The sequence below is a fragment of the Bubalus bubalis genome, chromosome X, assembly GCF_019923935.1.
Source record: "Bubalus bubalis isolate 160015118507 breed Murrah chromosome X, NDDB_SH_1, whole genome shotgun sequence".
NCBI classification, from domain to species: domain Eukaryota; kingdom Metazoa; phylum Chordata; class Mammalia; order Artiodactyla; family Bovidae; genus Bubalus; species Bubalus bubalis.
In genome coordinates this window covers 28,880,852-28,895,880 of record NC_059181.1, presented here as the reverse complement: position 1 = coordinate 28,895,880, position 15,029 = coordinate 28,880,852, and the positions used below count along the sequence as shown (strand labels likewise).

Below are 15,029 nucleotides of genomic sequence, written 5' to 3'. Positions count from 1 at the left end.
TTATCCTGATACAAAAACCAGTTAAGAATACTACAAGAAAACTACAAGTCAATATCCCTAATGAATACAGATACAGAAATTCTCAACAAAATACTAGCAAACCAAATTCAACTGTACCTTAAACAGATAATATAACATGATCAAGTGGGATTTATTCCTGGGATGCAAGGATGGATCAACATGTGCAAATCAATAAATGTGGTATGCCACATTAATAGAATGAGGAATAAAAATCATATGATCCTGTCAATAGATTCAGAAAAAAGGATGTGACAAAACAGTTTATAACTTCATTATAAAAGCTCTCAAAAAGTTGGGTAGAGAAAGAAAATGCTTCAACATAATAAAGGCTAGGGGACTTCCCTGGAAGTCCAGTGGTTAAGACTCTGTGCTCCTAATGCAGGGGGCACAGGTTTGATCCCTGGCCAGGGAACCAAAGATCCCACATGACACATGGTGTGGCCAAAAAAATATGAACATAAAATATGAACACAGTATAATATTGTTTTGTAAAATATTATTCAGCCATAAAAATGAAGGAAACCTATTTTATTTGGGTGGGCCTTGAGGGCATTATGCTTAAGCGAAACAAGTCAGACAGAGAAAGACAAATATTGAATGATCTCACTTGCAATGTGGAATTGCAAAAGCTGAACTAATGGAAAAAGAGAGTAGAATGGTGGTTGTCAGGGGCTGGGAGTGGGGACATGCTGGTCAAAATAAATAAACTTCCAGCTATAAGAAGAATAATTTCTAGGGATACATAGAAACCTTGGTTAACAATACTGTATTATATACTTGAGTGTGGCAGAGAGTAGATCTTAAATGTTCTCACTACAAAAAGAAATATTTATGTGCGGTGATGGATATGTTAGGTAATGTTATTGTGGCAATCATTTCACAATGTATATATGTGTCAAATTGTCACATTGTACATCTTGAACCTATACAATGTTATATGTCAATTATATCTCAATAACGCTGGGGGTAAAAAGAGAAACAAAAAATACCAAACCTAATCAATTAACTAGCTGCTTTGTTACTTTAAGTCAAACAACTAGTCCAGTAGAATTTTCTCCTTCAAGTTACTGAATCAACTACTATGTTTTATAAAAAGATATATTTGAGGAGAAAAAAGCTTGGACTCTGGAGTGTGAAGAAATAAAAATACAAATTAAAAACATTATTAAGAAATTTTGATGAGAGAAGGAAAATATAGACTGTGTATCAGGAATAAAAAAAGTGGTTTATAAAAATGATAAACATTCTTCTTTTTGACATGTGAGAGGATATTAGTCAGTTCTCTTTAGAAGGACTGAGAAGCCGAAGAATCCATGGATTGTTTTTTTTTTTTTTAGAACAATAGAGCTTTTAAGAAAATGTAGAATGAAGACTCCCTTATCAAGATGAAGGTGGTGGCTATATTGAATGTGCACTAGGAAAGAGATTTACTGATAATATAAATGGCTTGAGATTGACATTCAGGTCTTTGGGAGTTTTTAACCTTTAAATACCTATTGAATAGTTGTCAGATGTTATTGGCAGGGGGCCATTTCTTTTTAAAATTTATTTTCAAATATTTATAAGTCACATATGTGAAACTGACTAGTGACAGAGGCTATTATTCAACAAATGGATTACCAAAATGAGACTGGGGTAGGGTTCCATGATAAACTGTGTATTTCAATTTAAAGATGATTTTCTACATTTGCATGTAGTACATTAGCAGAGAATTATGTGATCATTAACAACTAGCATTGATATACTTTGAATAAATAAGAGATTTTTAAAAATTAAGTCTTTCTTGTATTTCAGACTTGACCGTCATATGTTTTCTTACATTTCCAACTAATAATTTTTCATTTAAAACATCGGCAGAAATAGATCTTTGAATAAAAAGCATTATGCACATATTAATATTTTGATTTTGTGATTACTGAATGTTTTAATAAATTCCACATTTCACATCAATTCAGCCAGGGCAGCCTCTGACCATTATATTCTAAAATGAATCTGCTTGATTTTTACAGTTTGAAAATTTAACAATATTGTTCTAGTTTACATGTTTGATTACTTGGTACTCTTCTGGACTATTTGATTCCATAGGACCTTGAATACTGAAATGTGTCACTAATTAAAATATCTACGATATGATACAGTGAAGGAAAAAAACAGCAGCTGAGCTTAAATTCAGACTGCCATTAATTTTATTTTACTCATTTGTGACTTCATTTCCAGATCTATAAAATTGCAGCTCCCTAAAGAATATGTCTGTGAAGAAAGCTGAGCACTGAAGAATTTATGCTTTTGAACTGTGGTGTTGGAGAAGACTCTTGAGAGTCCCTTGGACTGCAAGGAGATCCAACCAGTCCATTCTAAAGGAGATCAGTCCTGGGTGTTCATTGGAAGGACTGATGCTGAAGCTGAAACTCCAATACTTTGACCACCTCATGCAAAGAGTTGACTCATTGGAAAAGACCCTGATGCTGGGAGGGATTGGGGGCAGGAGGAGAAGGGGACGACAGAGGATGAGATGGCTGGATGACATCACCGACTCGATGGACGTGAGTTTGAGTAAACTCCGGGAGTTGGTGATGGACAGGAAGGCCTGGCGTGCTGTGATTCATGGGGTCGCAAAGAGTCAGACACGACTGAGCGACTGGACTGAACTGAACTGAACTGAACTGAAAGAATATGTCTGGGATTAAATGAGTCTCCACCATACAGTGAAATGCTTGGCCCAAAGCAAGTATTCAGTAGATATTAGTTTCTTTCCTTTGAATCCTTAAGAGGACAATGGGCAGCGTAGATGGCAAAAGTCTTAATTAGGAGGGTAACACCATATTTGCTTGGGTTTATTTCTGTGTTCTCATTCTATCCCATTGGTCTACTCGTCTTTTTATGCCAGTATATATATATACTGTGTGGAGTAACACAGTATATATATATATATATATATATATATAGAGTGTGGAAAACAGTGTATATATATATATACACTCTCTCTCTCTCTCTCTCTATATATATATATATACACTCTCTCTCTATATATATATATAGAGTGTGGAAAACAGTGCATATATATATATACACACACACACACACATACTGTTTTAAGTGCGAAAGTGAAGTAAAGTCACTCAGTCATGTCTGACTCTTTGTGACCCCATGGACTGTAGCTAACCAGGCTCCTCTGTCCATGGGATTTTCCAGGCAAGAGTACTGGAGTGGGTTGCCATTTCCTTCTCCAGAGGATCTTCCTGACCCAGGGATCGAACCCAGGTCTCCCGCATTGTAGGCAGACGTTTTACCATCTGAGCATGAAGTGTGATAACTCCTGCTTTATTCTTTCTCAGGATTTCTTTGGCTCTTTAGGGTCTTTCATGCTTCCATATTAATTTTAGTAGTGTATTTTCTACTTCTATAAAAAATGCATCTGGACCCTTGATAGGGATTGCATTGCATCTACAGAAGGCTTTTGCTAGAATTGCCATTTTAACAGAATTAATTTTTTTCAATCCATGAACACAGGATACCTTTCCACTTGTTTGTGTCTTCTGCAATTTCTTTCATCAATGCTTTGTAGTTTTGAAACTTAAACTCATGGAAAAAAGACCAAACTTATAGTTATCAGAGGTGGAGGGTAGAAGAGGGAAAATTGGAGGAAAGTGGTCAAAAGTTACAAATTTCTAGTTATAAAATAAGTAAGTACTATGGATATAATGTACAGCATGACTATACCTAACACTGCTGTTTAATATAAAGGAAAGTTGTTAATAGAGAGTAAATCCTATGAGTTCTCATCACAAGGAGAATTTTTGTCCTTTTTTTCTTTCTTTTATTTTTATTGTATCTATATGAGAAGATGGATATTAGCTGAGCCTATTATGGTACTTTTTTCACAATACATGTAATTCAAACCATTAGGTTATATGCCTTGAACTTGCAAATAATGTATGTCAATTATTTCTCAATAAAACTAGGGAAAAAAAAGAAAAAAGAGGGTAAGAGTTGGCAGCATACTATAGAGAACATGAGATTTGGAGTAAAAAGGCTTGATCCCTATAACTTAGCTTACGATTTTGAGTAAGGTATACATGAAAATCAGCTATATTGGCTTCTCCTTCTGAAACTCAAAAACACAGTCTAGATCATTCACGTGTAGGCAAATTATCTAATTACCACCACCAAAAAATACCCCCAAACAAACAAAAAACCCGAGGGTGTTTCTAAATGATTTTACGGAAGTACTGTGTGTCACAGAAGACAATGTTTCATCATGAGGACAATGATTCCTGAAACACTTAATAGTAACCTTATAATTGAAGAAGAATGAAAAATAAATTCTATGACATAAGACTGTATAGATACCAATTTATTTCAAATGCTTTAAATGGAGCAGTTCTTCACATTTTCCAGGGTCAGTGGGTAGAGATTATGAAAGATTGCTCTGACTCACTTTGTCCAATATCTGTAATAATTCTTAAAGTAGAACTAGCAGAGATCTCTTTCTTTATCTTTAAAATAGGAATCATATTAGTTATTATAGTCTTTGCATAAGCTTGCCCTGCCAAGCCCTGCCATCATTATGAATAAGCACATCCCTCAAGTCCCATACACAGGAGATAAAAGCTAAAGAAAGCACTTTATAATCTGAGAAAAACAAACAAAAAGTAGATTAACCCTGTCTAGCACAAGATCCACCCCGCCAAATGAAGTCTTCAGCTTGTTCCCATAAGTTATACCTTAATGAAATCTCACATAGTACTTTACTGACATCTACCAAAACAATCATCAGTGTAAGACAGCTTACTCTTTGCTGTTTTCTTTTATTCATAGACTATAACATTATAATCTTGGTTTTCTTTAAATATCTGTTATATTTTTTTTATTTGTAGAGTCAATTCTAAAATCTAGACATCCTTGAAAGATTTTTGGAACAATTCTTTTATTCATGACTCTGAGCCTTTTGTTCCCATAAATAAACAAATGTGGTATGGAATCTTGAATTCATAATGCTGTACAAGTAGTAAGTATTTACTAGTAAGTGCTCATCATTCAAAGTGAAAGAGCTATAAAATGATGTGCCTGAGTGCCATTTTAGTATAGATGAAGGGGAAAATGACTACATCTTGGGATCATGAGGGGAATCTCTGTAAGTTAGGGAGAAACATTAGCTGTATATGAAAGAGGAAAAGAGAAGGGAGGGAGAAGAGACAAGAAGGAAGGAAAGAAAGAAGGATGGCCTATCTTTACACAAGCATTTAAACAGAGTGGAAGGGAATCCCAGTCAGAGGCATGTAGGGGCAAATTAGTCTGATGTCATTGGGATAACAGTATTTTCTTTGTAAATATTCTGGCAAATATGGTGAGACATCATATTAGTGTATATTCAGCTCTAGAGACAGTAGGTTGCCTTTATCAGGATGGTCAGCTAGCATTTAATTAGAATAAGGGAACACTCTAGAGCCACTACAAACACTTCAACTATCATTATTTCTGATCAAAAGTAGATGCTTCATAAATTAGCACAATGGATATTAGAAATCAAGTTTCACTGCTAAAATTAGTGACTTTTTTACTAAGTATAGTGGATTTTGGAAATGGACCCTCAATGTTGAAATCAGTGCTACTTAAGACATATGCCCAAGAAATCATGAACAAAATGAAAAGACAGCTAATAGAATGGGATAAAATATTTGCAAATGATGCAATTGACAAGGGATTAACTTCCAAAATATCCAAAGAGCTCATAGAGCTCAATAAAAAAAAAACAAACAAACAATGAATGATTCAATCATAAAATGGGCAGAAGACTTGATGGATATTTCTCCAAAGAAGACATACAGATGGTTAACAGGTACATGAAAAAATTCTCAACATTAGTAATTATTAGAAAAATGCAAACCAAAACTACAAAGAGATACCACCTCCCACCTGTCAGAATGGCCATCATTTAAAAAAATCTACAAATAACCAATGCTGGAGAGAGTGTGGAAAACAGTAACCCTCCTACACTGTTGTGGGGAATGTGGTACAGCTACTGTGGAGAACAGTATGGAGGCTCCTTAAAAAACTGAAAACAGAATTACCCTATGATCCAGCATTCCCACTCCTGGGTATATATCCAGAGAAAACTCTCATTCAAAAAGATACATGCACACCAGAGTTCACTGCAGTACTACTGACAATAGCCAAGACATGGAAGTAACCTAAAAGTCCATTGACAGATAAATGGACAAGGAATATGTCCACATACACATACATGCATACAATGGAATATTACTCAGCCATAAAAAGGGTGAAATAATACCATTTGCAGCAACATGGATGGATCTAGAGATTATCATACTAAATGAAGTAAGCCAGACAGAAAAATACAAATACCATATGATATCATTTACGTGTGGAATCTAAAAAGAATACAGATGAAGTTATTTACAGAACAGGAATAGATCCAGAGATAGAAAACAAACTTAGGGTTATGTGAAAGTGGGGGAGGGATAAATTAAGAGTTTGCAATTAACATACATGCTCTACTATATATAAAATAGACAAACAACAAGGATTTACTGTATAGCATAAAGGGAGTACATCAAGACTGTATATTGTCACCCTGCTTATTTAACTTATATGCAGAGTACATCATGAGAAATGCTGGGCTGGAAGAAGCACAAGCTGGAATCAAGATTGCCGGGAGAAATATCAATAACCTCAGATACGCAGATGAGACCACCCTTATGGCAGAAAGTGAAGAGGAACTAAAAAGCCTCTTGATGAAAGTGAAAGAGGAGACTGAAAAAAGTTGGCTTAAAGCTCAACATTCAGAAAATGAAGATCATGGCATCTGGTCCTATCATCTCATGGGAAATAGATGGGGAAACAGTGGAAACAGTGTCAGACTTTATTTTTTGGGGTTCCAAAACCACTGCAGATGGTACCTGCAGCCATGAAATTAAAAAACGCTTACTCCTTGGAAGAAAAGTTATGACCAACCTAGATAGCATATTCAAAAGCAGAGACATTACTTTGCCAACAAAGGTCCGTCTAGTCAAGGCTATGGTTTTTCCTGTGGTCATGTATGGATGTGAGAGTTGGACTGTAAAGAAAGCTGAGCGCCAGAGAATTGATGATTTTGAACTGTGGTGTTGGAGAAGACTCTTGAGAGTCCCTTGGACTGCAAGGAGATCCAATCAGTCCATTCTGAAGGAGATCAGCCCTGGGTGTTCTTTGGAAGGACTGATGCTAAAGCTGAAACTCCAGTACTTTGGCCACCTCATGCGAAGAGTTGACTCATTGGAAAAGACCCTGATGCTGGGAGGGATTGGGGGCAGGAGGAAGAGGGGACGATAGAGGATGAGATGGCTGGATGGCATCACCGACTCGATGGACGTGAGTTTGAGTGAACTCCGGGAGATGGTAATGGACAGGGAAGCCTGGCGTGCTGCGATTCATGGGGTCTCGAGGAGTCAGACACGACTGAGCTACTGAACTGAACTGAACTGATAGGGAACCATAATGAATATTTTGGAAGAACCTATGAGGGAAAAAAAAATCTGAAAGAGAATAAATATATTTATGTGTGTATATACATATACACATGAAAGTAGAAAGTGAAAGTGAAGTTGCTCAGTTGTGTCCAACTCTTTGCGACCAGTGGACTGTAGCCTACCAAGGTCCTCTGTCCATGGGATTCTCCAGGCAAGAGTACTGGAGTGGGTTGCCATTTCCTTCTCCAGGGGATCTTCCCGATCCAGGGATTGAATCCAGGTCTCCCACATTGCAGGCAGACCCTTTAACCTCTGCGCCACCAGGGAAGCCCCATATAAAACTGAATCACTTTGCCATACACCTGAAAGTAATACAACATTGTAAATCAACTATACTTCAACAAAAAAAGACATGAGTAACTTAACATCATTTAGAGACACATCCCACTCCTCAGATGTCTAGTGGGGCCAGAGACCTTTCCGCTTAGGCAAAGTGTTTCAGACTTGATTCCCAATGGTCCTGTGTCCTAATGAAGAATATTCCTTTTGGGTTTCTCATACATCCAAATTTATTTCAGAAAGAATTTTAAAAGTTATATGTAATAGAAAAGACAGTAAATATTAGAGAAATTTTTGAAAAAATATAGATATAACATCTCAAATTATAATGCCCTACAATGTTGTTTTCATGTCTGAATAGTACCTTTCAGTTCTTATCAACATGGACACATAGCTCTCTTCAAAGCTGATCATCATAGTATACAAATCTTTTTATATTCTGCTTTTCATTGAATACCATGACAGTTTCCTGTATCATACATAGTTCCCAGTTGATGAAGAATATTCTTAGACATCATTAGATGGTTAGCCTAATCCTGACACTGGGATTGTCACATGTGCCTCAGGGGCAAGGTTTTTTTGGGAACTCTCACAAACATTCATGTGACACAGAGTTGGATCTTCTTCAAGTTGATAGGATAGGTTAAATGTTTGTTTATTAAGAAATGTATATGCAGCAGAATTTGTCCAAATTTTTTTTCAGTATTTTCTGGAATCAAGGTGGTAGAGTAGTAATTAATCTTCCCCTACCCCTAACCATTAGAGTTAGCTCATTTACTAAAGGGACCTGAGAATTATGGGTAACTGCATTGTCTTGGGCCCATTCTCAATACCTGTGTTTGTCCAAAGACCAGCATCTCATTCTAACTGGGAACTATGTATGATCAGATTCTATGGGGTTGGCAAGGCTACACATGTTTAGTTGGGTTACCCTGTTACAGCAGGTGCTTTCTGAGCTAAGAAAGCTTTCTGCTCTGGCAGGAAGAAATATCAATAATCATAACCAGGAGAAGTATCAATAATCTCAGATATGCAGATGACACCACCCTTATGGCAGAAAGTGAAGAACTAAAGAGCCTCTTGATGAAAGTGAAAGAGGAGAGTGAAAAAGTTGGCTTTAAACTCAACATTCAGAAAACTAAGATCATGGCATCTAGTCCCATCACTTCATGGCAAATAGATGGGGAAACAGTGGAAACAGTGACAGACTTTATTTTTGGGGCTCCAAAATCACTGCAGATGGTGACTGCAGCCATGAAATTAAAAGACGCTTGCTTCTTGGAAGAAAAGTTATGACCAACCTACACAGCATATTAAAAAGAAGAGACATTATTTTGGCAATGAAGGTCCGTCTAATGAAAGCTATGGTTTTTCCAGTACTCATGTATGGATGTGAGTTGGGCTATAAAGAAAGCTGAGCACCAAAGAATTGATGCTTTTGAACTGTGGTATTGGAGAAGACTCTTGAGAGTCCCTTGGACAGCAAGGAGATCCAACCAGTCCATCCTAAAGGAAATTAGTCCTGAATATTCATTGGAAGGACTGATGTTGAAGCTGAAACTCTAATACTTTGGCCACCTGATGTGAAGAACTGACTCATTTGAAAAGACCCTGATGCTGGGAAAGATTGAAGGTGGGAGGAGAAGGGGACGACAGAGGATGAGATGGCTGGATGGCATCACCGACTCAATGGACATGGGTTTGGGTGGACTCCAGGAGATGGTGATGGATAGGGAGGGCTGGCGTGCTGTGGTTCATGGGGTCACAAAGAGTCAGACATGACTGAGTGACTGAACTGAATGTTCACTATATTCTGAAGAACTATCATCTTCTAAGACACTATTATATATGTCATCCAGATGATCAGAGAAAGTATCTGCATAAAATTCACTGAAAAGTCCTTTACTTAAAATTTTGTGAAGTGGCATTTTTGAAAGTTTTATGGTAATAAACTTGCATTTATAATACACAGAAGGTTGGGATAAAAACTGAACAGAGCAAAATATGAATGATAACAGCAGTCGTAAGTTGTATAATGAACCCTTGATTAACTTAAAGCTCTAAAAACTATGCACAGCCATGTTAATTGTATCACTCTGTATAAAAATGTATTGATATATCTCTGGTCAGTAATGCTTGGGTAACAAAAGATGTGTTAATATGTCTCTTGTTAATAATGTGTTAGCTGATCATGATAACTAATTGGAAATGGCAGATGGAGAGGAAGTGAAGCAAATGAAGTAAAGAATGATACAGAGAATTGAGATGTAAAACGGAAAATGGTAAGGAATGAGTGTGGGGGGATGGGTGATGCAAAAGCTGGCCTTGGTTCCTGTCATAGTGTAAAAACACCAAAAGGTTATGAGAAAATGAAAATAAAACAAGAGAACTTGGAGAAAGACATTTAAGAGTAATTCATACATTCGTACATAAATGCAACTGTAGACAGGGTTGTACATATGATCCAAAAAGGTGGTGCTGCAGAATTAAAAGAGAAATGCTAAGGCCTGTGTCTAGGGAAAACATTACAATGTAAGGTTGTGTAGAAGGGTACAAAGACTGATGTGACAAAACCAAGAGAGCAAAGCATCAATATGTTTCATCTTGGAAAAATAGAATCTTTCTTATACAGAACTGATACAGTCAGATAATGCCCATTGTAAAGACTTGAAAGGAACTGAATGTGTCCAGATGCCAAACAGTCCATCTCCTAGTCTGATACAGTGATGGATATTAGGAAAATTTGGGGATTTAGACTGGGTTTCAATTCTGTCTTTCTGGTTGTGTGATTCTCTGAGTATCAATAAAATAGTCAAATATAACAATAAAATAGTAATTTAATACATACTTAAGAAATGGTCAGTGAATCTGTTATTAACAATCACTGTAATACTGCTGCTGCTACTGCTGCTAAGTTGCTTCAGTCGTGTCCAACTCTGTGCGACCCCATAGATGGCAGCCCACCAGGCTCCCCTGTCCCTGGGATTCTCCAGGCAGGAACATTGGAATGGGTTGCCATTTCCTTCTCCATTGCATGAAAGTGAAAAGTGAAAGTGAAGTCACTCAGTTGTGTCTGACTCTGTGCAACCCCATAGACGGCAGCCCACCAGGCTCCCCCATCCATGGGATTCTCCAGGCAAGAACACTGGACTGGGTTGCCATTTCCTTCTCCAATGCATGAAAGTGAAAAGTGAAAGTGAAGTCGCTCAGTCGTGTCTGACTCTGTGCAACCCCATAGACGGCAGCCCACCAGGCTCTTCCATCCATGGGATTTTCCAGGCAAGAGTACTGGAGTGGGGTGCCATTGCCTTCTCCATCAACACTGCAATAGTAGATATTTATTCAATTATAACAATGTGTAGAAGAATCCAAGGAGATGCAACTAAAGTTCAGTAACATCTAAACTCTAAACATCTAAATCTTAACTCTAAACATCTAAACTTAAATCCCTTACGATTATACAGTGTAAGTGACAAATAGATTCAAGGGATTATATCTCATAGACAGAGTGCCTGAAGAACTATGGACAGAGGTTCATGACTTTGTACAAGAGGCAGTGATCAAGACCATCCCCAAGACAAACAAATGCTAATGCATATATATGGAATTTAGAAAGATGGTAACAGTAACCCTGTGTACGAGACAGCAAAAGAGACACTGACGTATAGAACAGTCTTATGGACTCTGTGGGAGAGGGAGAGGGTGGGAAGATTTGGGAGAATGGCATTGAAACATGTAAAATATCATGTATGAAACGAGTTGCCAGTCCAGGTTCGATGCACGATACTGGATGCTTGGGGCTGGTGCACTGGGACGACCCAGAGGGATGGTATGGGGAGGGAGGAGGGAGGAGGGTTCAGGATGGGGAACACATGTATACCTGTGGCGGATTCATTTTGATATTTGGCAAAACTAATACAATTATATAAAGTTTAAAAATAAAATAAAATTAAAAAAAAAGAAAAGAAAAACAAATGCAAAAAGGCAAAATGGCTGTCTGAGGAGGCCTTACAAATAGCTGAGAAAAGAAGAGAAACTAAAGGCAAAGGAGAAAAGGAAAGATGTACCCATTTGAATGCAAAGTTTCAAAGAATAGAAAGGAGCGATAAGAAAGTCTTTCTCAATGGTCAATGCAAAGAAATAGAGGAAAATAATAGAATGGGAAAGACTAGAGATCTCTTCAAGAAACTTAGAGATACCAAGGGAACATTTCATGCAAAGATGGGCACAATAAAGGACAGAAATGGTATGGACCTAACAGAAGCAGAAGATATTAAGAACAGTTGGCAAGAATGCACAGAAGAACTATACAAAAAATATCTTCATGACCCAGATAACCACGATGGTGTGATCATTCACCTAGAGCCAGACATTCTGTAATGTGAAGTCAAGTGGGCCTTAGGAAGCATCACTATGAACAAAGCTAGTGGAGGTGATGGAATTCCAGCTGAGCTATTTCAAATCCTCAAAGATGATGCTGTGAAAGTGCTGCCCTCAATATGTCAGCAAATTTGGAAAACTCAGCAGCAGCCATAGGACTGGAAAAGGTCAGTTTTCATTCCAATCACAAAGAAAGGCAATGCCAAAGAATGCTCAAACTACCACACAATTGCACTCATCTCATATGCTAGCAAAGTAATGCTCAAAATGCTCCAAGCCAGGCTTCAACAGTACATGAACTGTGAACTTCCAGATGTTCAAACTGGATTTAGAAAAGGCAGAGGAACCAGAGATCAAATTGCCAACATCTGCTGGATCATGGAAAAAGCAAGAGAGTTCCAATAAAAACATCTACTTCTGCTTTTGACTATGCCAAAGCCTTTGACTGTGTGGATCACAACAAACTATGGAAAATTCTGAAAGAGATGGGAATACCAGACCACCTTACCTGCCTCCTGAGAAACCTGTATGCAGGTCAAGAAGCAACAGCTAGCACTGGACATGGAACAAAAGACTGGTTCCAAATTGGGAAAGGAGTATGTCAAGGCTGTATATTGTCACCCTGCTTTTTTAACTTATATGCAGAGTACATCATGAGAAACACTGGGCAGGATGAAGCACAAGCTGGAATCAAGATTTCTGGGAGAAATATCAATAACCTCAGACATGCCAATGACATTATCCTTATGGCAGAAAGTGAAGAAGAACTAAAGAGCCTCTTGATGAAAGTGAAAGAGGAGAGTGAAAAAGTTGGCTTAAAGCTCAACATTCAGAAAAACAAATATCATGGCATCCGGTCCCATTACTTCATGGCAAATAGATGGGGAACAATGGAAACAGTGAGAGACTATTTTTTGCGGCTCCAAAATCACTGCAGATGGTGACTGCAGCCATGAAATTAAATTATGCTGCTCGTTGGAAGAAAAGCTATGACCAACCTAGACAGCATATTAAAAAGAAGAGACATTACTTTTCCAACAAAGGTCTGTCTAGTGAAAGCTATGGTTTTTCCAGTAGTCATGTATGGATGTGAGAGTTGGACTATAAAGAAACCTGAGCACCAAGGAATTGATGCTTTTGAACTGTGGTGTTGGAGAAGACTCTTGAGAGTCCCTTGGGCAGCAAGGAGATTCATCCAGTCCATCCTAAAGGAAATTAGTCCTGAATATTCATTGGAAGGACCGATGTTGAAGCTGAAACTCCAATTCTGTGGCCAACTGATGTGAAGAACTGACTCACTTGAAAAGACCCTGATGGTGGGAAAGATTGAATGTGGGAGGAGAAGGGGATGACAGAGGATGAGTAGGTTGAATGGTATCACGGACTTTATGGACATGAGTTTCAGTAAGCTCTGGAAGTTGCTGATGGACAGGGAAGCCTGGCATGTCGTAGACCATGAGCTCACAAAGAGGCGGACATGACTGAGCTACTGCACTGAACTGAAACTCTTTAGAATTTTCTACCATTCAGAATGTGACAAAAAATTATACCGGGAATTTATCATTTGTGTGAAATCCTTCATATCATTCAGAACAAAAATTATGTCCAAAATAAGGTTAATAGATAAAATGAGACTTGTTTAGGTAATATCTTTTCAAATAACTTCTACTGTGTTAATTGTGCAAATAACAGCAGGTCTTGAAGTTATGCTGAACATATCAAATTTTTAAAAGGCTAAAAATAACAAGGGCTCAGTGTTCAATCAAATAAATGCTTTGAAAATAGACCTATATTCAAATCCCATCTTGGCCACTTACAATAATACTAGTGGCATCTTCTTTAACTCTGGGAGCCTCAGTTGCTTTATCAGTAAAAGAGAGATTATACTATTGACCTGAGTTTTTCTGAGGTTTACCAAAAATGACTTTAAGAAGGCCTAGTACTCAGCTTGATTCTCATTCAACAATTACTCTGACATTGGCAATTTTCTCATATCTCTTTGAAGCAGTAGCAAAAAACTTAATAATCTGTATGAATGGGCAAGAAAGTTAGAAACAAAGAATAAATAGGCTAATCAGTACTTTAAAATGAGAAAAAAGCAGTCTTGCTGTAGCACAGATTTCACTGTAATGGAAAGGGGAGAAGGCTACAGAGAGGAGTGTTGCTGCTGCTGCTGCTGCTAAGTCGCTTCAGTCGTGTCCGACTCTGTGTGACCCCATAGACGGCCGCCCACCAGGCTCTCCCGTCCCTGGGATTCTCCAGGCAAGAACACTGGAGTGGGTTGCCATTTCCTTCTCCAATGCATGAAAGAGAAAAGTGAAAGTGAAGTCGCTCAGTCGTATCTGACTCATAGCGACCCCATGGACTGCAGCCTGTCAGGCTCCTCCGTCCATGGGATTTTCCAGGCAGGAGTACTGGAGTGGGGTGCCATTGCCTTCTCCGAGAGGAGTGTTAAGGATGCTGAATAAATTGCTCCTCTTCACAAGTCTGACAGCCTGCACTCTACCTGTGACTTATTCCAGAGGCCTGTGGAAATGTGGTAACATGGGCAATTGTTTCATTTTCCTTTGTAATGGTAAGTGAAAAATGGATAGTCAATAAAAAGAGATTATGAAAATGATCAAGAAATCCTAATCGTATGTACTGTTTATTGTCACTTCACATATGCTTCCTATGTTGCAAATTAATGTTATATATGAATCACTTTCAAATGACCAAAAAAGGAAAAAAAACAAAACAAAACTTTAGTCCACTAATGGGCAGTTTATGAAGCTCAATTTTAACGACTCCAAATTCTTCTTAGATTGTAAACATATTTAT

At 37.8% G+C, this 15,029-nt stretch overlaps 1 protein-coding gene across 1 annotated transcript in view; it reads right to left on the bottom strand.

The window, feature by feature from the left end:
- The window catches only part of IL1RAPL1 (interleukin 1 receptor accessory protein like 1), a 700,437-nt gene that overhangs the window by 7,392 nt on the left and 678,016 nt on the right, over positions 1–15,029 (bottom strand). The window lies entirely within an intron of this gene.